General features: G+C 34.8%; 1 protein-coding gene and 2 pseudogenes across 3 annotated transcripts in view; 1 reads left to right on the forward strand and 2 right to left on the reverse strand.

Moving 5' to 3' along the window:
• Positions 1–11,401, forward strand: part of VCL (vinculin) — a 105,223-nt gene that overhangs the window by 4,807 nt on the left and 89,015 nt on the right. The gene's annotated exons all lie outside the window — the stretch shown is intronic.
• On the reverse strand, positions 332–451 carry LOC111736569 (annotated as a pseudogene).
• Positions 2,872–2,990, reverse strand: LOC111736620 (annotated as a pseudogene).

Below are 11,401 nucleotides of genomic sequence, written 5' to 3' on the forward strand. Positions count from 1 at the left end.
ATGTCTGAGAAAATTTTACATTCCAAAAGGTTGATTGCAAAAGTTTGAGAAAACTCTAGTTTCTAGAAGATATATGTATTAGGAAAAAGTAGTTACTCTTTCTTCCTAACTTTGTCCCAGAGAGCCCAGTGAAACAAGTATTATATTGCATTTTCTGTGTACATTTTTCTAGATTAGGCTTGTATGTGCAGTGTTTTATTTTTATTTTATTTTATCTAATTTTATTTATTTTTTAATTTATATTTTAGGTGAGGCAACCCTTGGTTGATCTTACAGATTGCAAGAACCTTGTCAGCTTACAATCCCTTATTTTTTTATTTTTTATTTTTTACGCCTACAGTACCTGGTCTTCCTAGGTTGTCTCCCATCCAAGTACTAACCAGGCCCGACCCTGCTTAGCTTCCGAGATCAGACGGGATCGGGCTTGTTCAGGATGGCATTCATTGTGGTTTTGATTTACATTTCCCTAATATCTAGCGATGTTGAGCATCTTTTCATATGTTTCTTGGCCATTTGTATGTCTTCTTGGAAGAAGTGAATAAGGCCATTTTAAACACAGATTCTAATGTGATAATAAAACAAGGAGAGGGGCTAGGAGAAGAAAGAGTGGGAAAATAAAAACAGACGTACAAGAAGTTCCAAAGATGGGATTCAGTAAGCAGTGTGAAAAAATCAGATGTCTTAGGCTGCTTGTCTTGTAGCATGGTATATAAAATTTTTTTTCCATCGACATGGCCCATAGAAATCGTACAGTCACGCCAGTTATGTTAACAGAGCTTTAGACACTTTGCTTTCTCTGTTACATCTGAGGGCATGTGTTGTAACTACTCCTTGGGTTCATGAAATATTTATTTCGGGAGTTTTTGTGGCTTTGACATTTATGAGCGTCACCTATATATCATACCCTTTTGGGACCAGCTTTGGGACACATGGCAGCATTGTCTTTAAACTGATGGGAAAGACTGTTCTGCTCTTAAAAAGAGATCAACAATTAATTTTGTCATTTATAATTATCAGTGTTAACATCTGAAAGTACTTTTGCCTTAACTTCTTTTGGTTGATGTTAGATTTATTTCGGTTAAAATAAATAACAACAATGTTTGGGTGATAAGCCTGTGGGTGATTTTTTCTTCTTAATACTTTTCTGTATTTTCCAGTTCTTAAAATGAACATATAGTTCCTATACGAAGAAAAAAATCAATTAAATAAATAATAAGACCATTTGTATAATCCTTTATTGTTTATAAAATACTTTCATATATATAATTTCATAACAATCCTTTAATGTATTGTCCTGATTTTGCAGGTGAAGATAATGTAGATCAGAGAAATTAAGTAACCTGCCCATGGTGGTACAGCTAGTTAGTGATGGAACTTGGTCTCAAAATTTGTTTCTCTTTCTGTGGATCCTCTGCATTTTCACTCCACCATTCTATATCCACTTAGAGCATAGTTGTTAAATATCAGTGGAATTGTTCCACCTAGAATCAGAAGCAACAAGAATGCTATTAGTCATAGAGTTTTTATTTGTCCTAGGCCTGGCAAGATTATTTGTTTAAAGCCTGGGTTTGGCATGGCCTATGTGAAGGGCCTATTTGGATTTTAATAGTTCTTGTATATTTGTTTAAAAAGTCATTTTACATATTTATATAATTACTGATTACGTATATATGTATAAAATGCTTATGTTTCGTATGTATTTCAACTGAGAAGTTCATTATTTTAAAAGCCTTCTGACAACTTCTTGGTCTTTTACTGCACACTTAGGAAGGGAGTAGGGTAGGAATAATCCTCATTATCCACAGTCTACAGCTCAGCATAGCATGTATATAATCTCTTGTGACATTCATTGTACTTAGTATTTGTCTTCTTTACTAAGTTGTAGGTTCCTCGGTGGCAGGGACCATGTCTGTTGTATTCACCCCTTTATTTCTAATGTTAGGCTGGTTACGAGTGTGCAATATAACTTACTCTTTTCTTTTTTTTAAACTAAATAAACACACACTGCATTCATTTTTTAGGTATAAAATCTTGTAATAAGAATTTTTTTGCAATGAATATTTTCCATACATAGCTTTCAAACATCTGGTACAGCCGAATTTAAACAGTCTCATCAAATTTATAATGAGCTTTGAAACAAGTAGAATATATATTAAGAAGGAGAAATGAATGGCTAACTGCCCATTGTTTGAGATAACAGTGTTCAAGCTATTTTGGGTTGTGGTTCTCTGTTTCAGAGTCATTTCAACTATGCAGGCCACTTACTAAATTCATAACATGAGAATATGTTGCCTCCTGTCAGAAGGTGGCATTAGGATTTTGTATTCTTTTTAAATTGGGAGTATTTTTTTAAAATTTAGCAACTTAGACCAGGTGTCAATATATTTATTTGAAGCCCTGCTGGTTACAGTGTAGTATCATACTATGAGTTATGAATTCCTCATTAAAAGATCTTTATTTCCTTGAACCACATGGCAGGCGACAAAAATATAAGGTTGATTTGCTTTTTTTTGCTTTCTGGCTGATCTGGGCCCACCCTTTCCATTGAACCTTATGTCATGGTCATGACAGTGAGGTATATTTTTACATTATAAGCCAGCATTAGATCAGTATCAAAAGAAGTAGCAGTCCTTAATGAGCTCATGTCAGAAGTTAGTTGATATCACAGCAAAGTTTCTCTCTAGAATAATGTTCTGTGACATTTATTGTCAGGACTCTTGCTGAGGAAGGGTCATTCTGTCAGTTGATGTTGCGTTCAGGAAGGTCTGAACGCAACATCAACTGACAGAATCTTCCCTATATATAGATAAGACTAGAAGAAGAAAACATAAATTTAAGGCTTTTCATTTTTTTATTTTTATTTTTTTTTTATGCCTACAGCATCTGGTCTTCCTAGGTGGTCTCCCATCCAAATACTAACCAGGCCTGACCCTGCTTAGCTTCCGCGATCAGACGAGATCAGGCACATTCAGGGTGGCATGGCTGTAGAAATTTAAGGCTTTTTAAAGCCTTCAGTGCTGTGTAGATAAATATTTCAGAGTGAACTTATTTAAGGAGTAAAGTTCACATCTGTAATAAGACTCTGAAACACCCAGAAAAGTTGATATATTGGCGAAAGGACTTCCTGTTGGAGGCTTTCATCTGTCTTTCTTTTCCTTGTACACTAGATCTGCAGAATTCTTGCAATATGTGTTTGTGTGTATTGGGCCACATAGTGAAGTTCAGATAACATAAATTTTGAATCTAGGTGGCTGCTTCTTTGTTTTATCAGCCATTTTAGTACTTGTTCAGTTTCTATTGTTAATGGTTATGGAGAGGAAGGCTGTCTTACCTGTTTCTCCTTAAGTTTACAAAAAAGTTTATTATGGAGAGAAGTTGAAGTTAATATATAAGTAGGGAATTTTTGTTTATTTGTATATTTATCATTTATTTGTATATTTATCATCATAATTAAAGTGTTTTGTCCTTCATATAACACTAAAAACAATACTGTATTTTATTGAACAGTATACTATTAGTAATCACTTTTTGTCATGCTGAGTCTTCACAGTCTTTCAAAAAGAACAAAATTTAACTTGTTACAAAAGTACTACATTTTCATTGTTGAAATGCAGAAAGCCTGTCTTTAGTCACAATCTCAGTGTTTCTCAATCTTTTTCAGTTTGCTTAAACTGGATTTGTCTTTTACTCTCTTTGTCCATTTTTCTCTACTCCTATTTCTGTTTCCTTGGATATTACTACAAACAACTATATCTTTTTCGTCATTAAACCAACCCCCCTAAAAACATCCCCCCCAACCCTTAATTCACTTTTCTGCTGAAGAATTTCAAGGAAGAGTGAGGAAACCCAGTCTGTTACAACATTCAAGACTTTATCATGTGCTGTTTAGGGAGCCATGCTCTATTGAGCTAACTGCTGTTTCAGTAAGTGTGAAATGAAATAACTTCAAAATAACTTTTGAAGAACTTCTAATCCTGACACACTTATTAAAATATGGGGTCTTTAAGTTGATTAAATATATTTAACTATGCGTATTATGTGCAGACAAAGGAATAGAGTATGATAGAGTAATGGACAAAAGGAGACATATAATTAGACATAGAAGTTGAGGACTCATTTTCTTCTTTCCAGGCCCTTGGTAAAAGCTTTGTAGATTCTGTTTTTGCATGCTAGGTCATCAGTTTTGGGATAATCGATTTGATTGTAGTTTTTCTTTCCCCACCCTCCCTACGCCCCTCAGATATCTCCCTTTAAGACTTGGTTTCTGAAGGGCAAGGACTGGGTTATATTCTTCTCGATGTTCCCGGTCCTGGGCTTATCCCGGTCCTGGGCTTATTCCAATCTTTTGCTATTGGTATTCCTTCCATATGTGTATAGTGTTTTGATACTTGCATTACCAGCTAGTCATTCTAGGCTATTTCATGACAAAGAGTGGTGATTCTCTTTTTCTGCCCTCAGATGTTACCATATACAAATGCCTAAGTAATCACAAATGGAAAAAAAGATTCATAAATGATATTATTGTGTTGGTTACATATTGAGACTTTTAGATTTCAAAAAATTCTATGTCACTTCTGTTAGAAGTCAAGTTATTCATTAGATTGGTATGAGTGTGGGATGTGTGTGTGTATAGAGGATGACAGGTAGTGAATCTTAGAACTAAAAATGTTTTACAAATATCAAGTTGCAGAAAATAGTCTTTGGCCCTTAGAGAATTTCCCACTGATAAGATTTCCAGTTTAAGGGGAAAGTGGCTGAATTTCATTGCAGCTGGCCACAATCCAAGTTAAAGTCATTCTTTCTTTTGAAACACACTTAACTTATTCCCACAAGTAAGCTTTCTGTGAAGAAAGAGAAATGGCACACTTGTTCTTAGAGTTAAGAGTTGAAGAATCTCTATTATCTAGCTTCTCTGTATTTCCAGGCTTCTCTCTGTTCCCACCCCCATCTCTGGAGAACTGAACTGGCTCATCTTTAAGATGGATAATATATTTTTATTCATACAATTACAGTAAGTAAGGGTATGTATGAATGGGCTAATAAATCTTATATAGAAAAATGTCTAGGCAAGTAACACTTAAATTCTTATCCTACGTCTCTTCTCTCCAAATAGCAAAATTAGTTATTAGACTCTAGCTATTCACATTGCTAGGTGTTCTGAATTATAGTAGGATACGTAAGAAATGGTCTCTGGCCTCAAGCTGTTAAAGTACAAATGAAATTTATAATCGTATGATTTATCTTATCTCTATCCTCTCCACTAATGAAATTATTGCAGAATTTAAATTAATCATTTTAAAGTGTACTGTAAATACAGTTTTTGTTCCTTGGAATCATGGAGAAAATGTGAGCAGGTCAGCAGCAGAGTGAGCAGGTTGTGGGCCCCATAGTTAGAAAAGATCTTTGAGCATTGCCCTCAGTGGCCCTCTTCTCGTGGTAGTCCAGGCATAGCGGGTTTTCATTTCTTTCAAAGTACAGTGCTGCTTGTGGGCCTTCACATATGCTGTTCCCTCTGCCTCAGCTACTCTTCTGTACTTCTTTACTTGGGTAATTTCCTCTAATCCTTGACTTCCATATTAAGTATCAATTTTTTAGGGATACCTTCCCTGACTCTTACCTCTAAAACTAAGGGAAGTCCCTTTGTCATGTGATTTCTGCATTTTTTTCTTGTTGTGCTTGTCACAGTTGTTTGTAATTATTTGTGTAATTATTGCTTGTTTAATATCTTTCTTCTCGCTAGAGCCCCAGGGGCAAATATTGGCTCTGATGTATTTGCCCTTGACTTTTCAGCACCCATCATAGTGCTTGGCACATAGTAAGAATCTTGAGGAATATTTGTTGAATGAACAAATGGGAAGACCATTTGCTGCTTCCCAACCAAAACTGTTTTATGCTTCTTTGGAAAAACATATATCATGCTGTGGGTGAATCTTGGTGAAACTGAACTGCCAATTAGGAGAGTAGCTCTAAATCAGTGCTTAGCACAAGGCATTGCCTGTAATAGGACCATCCAGTTCATGTTTCCCGAAAATAAATTCTAGGCATAAAGTCCTGGAGTGCAGATGGGGATAATCCTGCCCAGTAAGGACTATGCAGAGTATGTATATGTAAATAAAAATATAATATAGATTTGGAATCTCTATTAGTTTTGATTTTTTTGCAAATAAAATGAATAGCCAATTTTGGCAGAATGCACCTAGTATGAGTTATCGAATACCGAAGTCAGACTTTAGATGTAGATACAAGGCAAATCAGCAGACATACATGATAAGACTCTTGGGAGGCGGTAGAGTGTTGTGGTTCAGAATAAAGGCTCTAGAGCTAAACTCCTTCGGTTTAAATCCCACCATTGATTGACACCTCTGAGGTATGTAACATTGGGGAAGTTATTTAATCTGTTTCACACTGTCCTCTGTAAAACACAGCTAATCTTGGTTCCCAACTCATAGTGTATTACTGTGAGGATTAATGAGTTCATAAAGATGTATAGAACTATGCCTGACACATAGTTAGGAGCTCAATGAGTGTTAGACATATTAATATATTTTCCCATGATTTCAAGTCGTATTTTAAATGTTAGTCTAATGAAAAGGCAGTGTTGATATTTTAAAAATGTCTAAGCATAACTTCTATCTTTTATTCAACAAGGCAAAATGCCAGTGAAAGCTTTCAGTAGAATTCCATATGTTGTGGAATATACAGTTTTACCAAATGTGGGAAAAATATCACTCACAGTTTAGATGCCTAAGCCTTTTGATTGCCAGTTTCTCATAATTAAAATCGAACATCTAAATTTTTGATTGATAACTCCTTTGTTTGTGAGGGGAAATGTGTATTTTTCTTTCAATTCATAAGCAAGAATTGGGGGTAGGATTTGGGATTTATCCCAAGCTTCATTGTCCTGTTTTCTGAAAAAGGAAAAGAAAAAAGAAAAAGAAAAAAAACTGAAGGGGTAGTCAGGCCACTCACTAAAATAGTAAGATGGAATCCACCTTTCAGGTAGAGTTGAGAAGTGTGATGCATTTGTGAAATAGAATTCATCTTTTTCTGGAATAGCCAAATTAATTTAACAAATATTTAATGACTACATACTGTGCCAGATACTGGATGAGCTTAGTATCTCTTGCCTGAAAGGAGGGTTAGACTGTCTCTCAGATGCGCTATCAACATAGGAGTAATAGAGTTAAACATGTAACTCATTTGGAAGGTATACCTATTATTTCTAGTCTTTCAGTGTTTTTCCAGAAATTTTTAACTTGCATATTTAATTTCAGAGTCTTTAACTGGCATCTTTACTGTCTTCCTGGCTAGTCCCCTTATGTGTGGTTGTCTAACATTTTGTTTCTGTCTCGATTTTTTTTTTGCTCCATAAATTAGACACTGTTGTTTTCTTATACTGTTATTTTTTTCCATTTTCCCACTTTTACTATTTTCTTTGAGCTGTAAGAGAAATGATTAACAGAACTTCCCTTCTTGATAAATTTCCTTTCTTCTTGAAGTCCATCCCTTGCTAGTATCTTTAGTGGGGTCTTTGGGTGGAATACACTTTAAGTTCTTATTTCTCTGAAAAAATATTTTGTCTTATTTTTTGAAAGATGATTTCATTGGATATATAAATCAATCTAGGCTGATAGTAATTTTTTTCAGCACTTTGAAAATATTGTTCCAGTGTTTCTGCATTCAAATCAGCTATCAGTCTAATTGTTATTTTGCTATAGATTATGACTTTTCTCCCTGGGGTTTATAAGACTTTATTTACCTGTCTTGGGGTTTTTTGGGCTCCCTAATTTTGAGGGTTGATTTATCAATCCTGGAACATTTTTAGCTATTATCTTTTTGAATTTTGCCTCTCCCTTTATTTTATTCTTTCCCTTTGGAACTCAAATTAGAAAAATGTTACACTTTCTTGCTCTTTCATGTCTCTTAACAGTTTATATTTTCCATTTGGTAATTTCTCTAGCTCTTCCAGTTTACTTATTTTAATTATGCAAATGAGCTCAGTTTTACATGCAAGGCAGAAGAACTAGAGTCCTTATCAAATCTAAAACATGTCAACAATGATTTTATTGAAGTTGTGTATTAAAGAAGTCATGTCCATATCTTTTTGATCTCATGTGGAAGAAAGAAATTAAATATGGTGGCTAGTAGCATGGATCCACCTATAGAGATCTTGGAAGAAAAAAGAAAGAACAAGTTGAAGCAGGAGCTCGAAGGAAGGTCTATAAGGGAAGGGCTATACTTATCCATGAACTCAGGAATGCCAGTGTTTTTTAATCTTTCCAATATGTATTCCAAGCTGGCAGAGATGTTATGCAAAAAATAGTAGGGGGATATGTTTAGAATGATCCATTTTGTATTATCCAATATGTGGAAGAGCATATACTAAAATGTGGTAGGATTGAGTGGTGGGATTTTAGGTTAAAAATTTTCTTGTCATAATTCATGTTTTTCTCCTAACAATAAACATATACCACTTTTGAAGTAAAAAAGATAAGTTCAATATTTTCCACATCTTTTTATTGTTATTGTTTGCACTAGTCTCAGTGACTGGAATTACCCTTCCTCTCTCATTAAAAGGGCCCAATGTTGATGTCACTTTCTTCATGGAATTCTTTCCAGACTGCTCAGTTAAAATTAATCTCTCTCTTTGCTGCGTTTTCATAAGACTTGACTATATTTCTTATCAGCTATTATCATGAGTTAGAACTGCATATGTGCAGGTCTCTTTGCATTCCTCTTTCCTCTGACCCCAACCAGCTTTCAAATTTGAGTTCTAGAAGGCATGTAGCGGCTCCCAAAGAGTGGGATTACTTGCACTTGGTAGATATTCTAATGTTGATTAAGTTGTATTTGCAGCACTGCAGTTTTTTTCTTTGTTAGAGCAAGAAAAGATAGATATAAATTCTGAGTCACAGTCAGCAGAGTTATTTTAAAATTCTGAGGGCAATGATATGTGTATGTACACCAGATGAATACTTTTCCTAATTGAGAAAGCTGCTGAAAATTCTCTGGCATAAAAGGAGCAATAAATAAATAAATATCATCTCTAAACCTACCATCTATTGCACCTCTAAAATTAAAACATGAATGCTACATTTTACTTGACATATACCATAGAAGTCTTATCCTTGAACTGAAAGCTCCAACTTGGGCTGTTTGTTCTAAAGCTTCCATAAAAAGGCAAATTCCTCAATTAGTCTACTGCAGTCATATACTGTACTGATGGCACTGAGAAGTGGGGATGCAAAATCACCTTTTCCCCTCTTCTTGTCTGGAAATTGACTTTTTAAAAATTAAGTTTGCCAGATAAGTAAACCTTTTGCTTTCTTTCTTTCTTTTTTTTTTTTTTTCAGGTAGCATTCTGTTGATCTTTTCTTCCATATCTTTTTTCTTCTCTTTCCTCGAAGCTGCTAGTCGTGATAGGGCTTGAATATTATCCTCCATTGATGGTTAACTACTAATCTCACTCCCATCTATTACTGCTAAGTAAATCTAAGTACAGCCCTGATCTCAACCTTTTCTTGCTCAGAAACCTATACCTCCTTCCATTGTCTTCTCAATTAATCTAAATAGTTCTTTAAAAAAATTTAATATATTTGACACATAATATTGTATACATTTAAGATATACAGCATGTTTCTTTGACACATTTATTGTAATATGATTGTCATTGTTACAATATTTATCATATATAATTATGGTACAATATCGTTTACCTTATTCTCGCTCTTGAAGGCTATCACAATCCTTTCTGTTCTTTGTAGAGTGGAGAAGTCAGCAAACTATAGCTGGTGGGCCAAATTTTGTACTGCCCACGAGCTAAGAATAGTGTTTACATTTTTAAATGTTTGAAAAAAATCAAAAGAAGGATATTTTGTGGCATATGAAATTATATAAAATTAAAGTTTCAATATCCATAAATAAAGCTTTATTGGAACACAGTCATGCCCATTCATTTATATATTTTCTATGACTGCCTTCAAAATATAATAGTGTTGAGAAGTTGTGGCAGAGACCATACAGCCTGTGAAGCCTAAAATATTTACTTAGTTGGTCCTTTATAGAAAAAGTTTCCAACCCTTGACCTAGAATTATAAATTTATAAAGTTGTAAATAGACCTCAGAGATGTTCTGATCCAACTCTCTCATTTTAAAAATGGGAAAGTGTATTCTCAGACATAATTAACAGTGTGTCCAAGGCAGCTACCTTTGGCAATGGAAAAGCTAAAATGTGAGTCCGTCGCTGGTCCTACCTCACCATAGGACCCCTCCCACAAAGCTTGTACCAGCCCAATGGGATTGCTTGGCATTTCATGAATAAAAGCTTGTACCAGCCCAATGGGATTGCTTGGCATTTCATGCATCCCATACCACTTTTGCTTCTGTGCACATACTGCATTTCCTTCTATCTAAGATGCCTTCTTCCCACCAGAAATTTTACCCATGCTTTAAGGCTGAGCTCAAATACTGAAGACTGCCCTTATCTCAGCAACTCGTTGAGCTCTCTGTCCACTACTGATCTTCAGTAGTGCTAAGTTATATCTCCATGTTGGCGACCATCAGAGTCCTTCATATAGTCTTGATGCTATTCCAGGCCATAAACTCCCTAACTGTGCATCTTTGTGTCACCTGAATAAGTGTCATCTGCACATTGCCTTACATATAGAATTCTAAGGACATAATTTAAAGAATGAGTTACTCTAAAGATGTCAGGATGTAAGAGACGCTGTCAGGATCTCTAGTTTACTTCTATTAAAAAAAGAAAATACAGCACCACTGAGTAATATTTTTGGTAGAACCATCTATACAGAAGAATTCATAGGACGTTTACCTACACCATACACCCTGGGAAGAGAACTTGGATTTGTCCTAAGGGGATTACCTAATTGTGTGATGATTATTTAAGCCTATTTATCAATTGCTAGGCTTATAGAAATTTGTCTGCTAAGGAAGGAATTTACACTTTAAAATCAAATTCAACAATGAAAACCTTCCAGATTCTCTTAATCTTCAGGGATTCTCTGCTGTTACATCTTTCATATAAACTCTAAATTTGAGATGGTTTCATTTATGAACAAAATATAGACTTGTGTTCTGATAATGAGTCATCAGGAGTGAACTTGATATTTAGTAAGGACTGAAGATAAAAGGATTGTAGTTTAGTGTTTAGGCGCTTTGCCAGCATTATTTTCAATATTTAAAACAATAACAGCAACAGAAACCTAGATAGATGAATGGACTTTCATTATAGTGTGATTCCCTCAATTCTAATTCTGCTTCATCCTTTTTCCAACTAGAAGTAAGTTATCTAAGATGGTAGAACCAGAACTGAGTTGTCTGTGGCAGCTGTTCAACATCTAGACTGCGATACTGATATTTCATGTTAGTAAGCAAGTGAAAC

Source organism: Pteropus vampyrus, unplaced genomic scaffold (assembly GCF_000151845.1).
Source record: "Pteropus vampyrus isolate Shadow unplaced genomic scaffold, Pvam_2.0 Scaffold20, whole genome shotgun sequence".
NCBI lineage: Eukaryota > Metazoa > Chordata > Mammalia > Chiroptera > Pteropodidae > Pteropus > Pteropus vampyrus.